Below are 2,105 nucleotides of genomic sequence, written 5' to 3' on the forward strand. Positions count from 1 at the left end.
ATTCCTGACATTTTATCCTAGTAAAAATTCCCTGTCTTAGGTCAGTTAGGATCACCACTTTATTTTAAGAATGTGAAATGTCAGAATAATAGTAGAGAGAATTATTTATTTCAGCATTTATTTATTTCATCACATTCCCAGTAGGTCAGAAGTTTACATACACTCAATTAGTATTTGGTAGCATTGCCTTTAAATTGTTTAACTTGGGTAAAACGTTTCGGGTAGCCTTCCACACGCTTCCCACAATAAGTTGGGTGAATTTTGGCCCATTCCTCCTGACAGAGCTGGTGTAACTGAGTCAGGTTTGTAGGCCTCCTTGCTCGCACACACTTTTTTTAGTTCTGCCCACACATTTTCTATAGGAATGAGGTCAGGGTTTTGTGATGGCCACTCCAATACCTTGCCTTTGTTGTCCTTAAGCCATTTTGCCACAACTTTGGAAGTATGCTTGGGGTCATTGTCCATTTGGGAGACCCATTTGCGACCAAGCTTTAACTTCCTGACTGATGTCTTGAGATGTTGCTTCAATATATCCACATAATTTTCCTTCCTCATGATGCCATCTATTTTGTGAAGTGCACCAGTCCCTCCTGCAGCAAAGCACCCCCACAGCATGATGTTGCCACCCCCGTGCTTCACGGTTGGGATGGTGTTCTTCGGCTTGCAAGCAACCCCCCTTTTCCTCCAAACATAACGATGGTAATTATGGCCAAACAGTTCTATTTTTGTTTCATCAGACCAGAGGACATTTCTCCAAAAAGTACAATCTTTGTCCCCATGTGCAGTTGCAAACCGTAGTGTGGCTTTTTTATTTTGGTTTTGGAGCAGTGGCTTCTTCCTTGCTGAGCGGCCTTTCAGGTTATGTCAATATAGGACTCGTTTTACTGTGGATATAGATACTTTTGTACCTGTTTCCTCCAGCATCTTCACAAGGTCCTTTGCTGTTGTTCTGGGATTGATTTGCACTTTTTGCACCAAAGTACGTTCATCTCTAGGAGACAGAACACGTCTCCTTCCTGAGCGGTATGACGGCTGCGTGGTCCCATGGTGTTTATACTTGCGTACTATTGTTTGTACAGATGAACGTGGTACTTTCAGGCGTTTGGAAATTGCTCCGAAGGATGAACCAGACTTGTGGAGGTCTACAATTTTTATTCTGAGGTCTTGGCTGATTTCTTTTGATTTTCCCATGATGTTTGAAGGTAGGCCTTGAAATACATCCACAGGTACACCTCCAATTGACTCAAATGATGTCAATTAGCCTATCAGAAGCTTCTAAAGCCATGACATCATTTTCTGGAATTTTCCAAGCTTTTTAAAGGCACAGTCAACATAGTGTATGTAAACTTCTGACCCACTGGAATTGTGATACAGTGAATTATAAGTGAAATAATCTGTCTGTAAACAATTGTTGGAAAAATTACTTGTCATGCATAAAGTAGATGTCCTAACCGACTTGCCAAAACTATAGTTTGTTAACAAGAAATTTGTGGAGTGGTTGAAAAACGAGTTTTAATGACTCCAACCTAAGTGTATGTACATTTCCGACTTCAACTGTATGGCTGTGGACCAAGGGTGACCTCATTGAAGAGGAGATCCAGGAGCCTGTCTACGCAGCCTGTAATGTTTTTGAAAAGGGAAATGTTTATTAAGTGGGTAGTGAATTTAATTTCCTTTTATTTACTTATGATGCTAACAATTCATTGATTTAGTCATCTACAATGTGTTTTCTGGTATTTTTTAAGTACTCAATTTGAAATATGCAATATTTGGTTGTGCACTTTTTTGAGAAACTTTTATATGTTTGTATTTGGAAAAGTTTGTGTGCCTTAAATGCTCAATTGATGCAGATTTGAAATGAATAACTATGACTTACAGTATCTAAGGTCTGTCTTCACAGGCTTCACATCATATCCCCCCTTCTTTGCCTTTGGGAAAGCTGATTTTGTATCACAGCATTCCTGCTTCGGTGGTTGCCTGGGAAGCTGTGCAGTCAGAGTAGATGTTGAATTTTCTAAAATGTCTATCATTACTGCTTGATGATAGTGTAAAAACAAAAGGAGATGGAAAGTGATTAGCCCCAATGACACAAGCTACATCAACTG

This window comes from Coregonus lavaretus (assembly GCF_964263955.1).
Source record: "Coregonus lavaretus genome assembly, chromosome: 26".
Classification (NCBI taxonomy): domain Eukaryota; kingdom Metazoa; phylum Chordata; class Actinopteri; order Salmoniformes; family Salmonidae; genus Coregonus; species Coregonus lavaretus.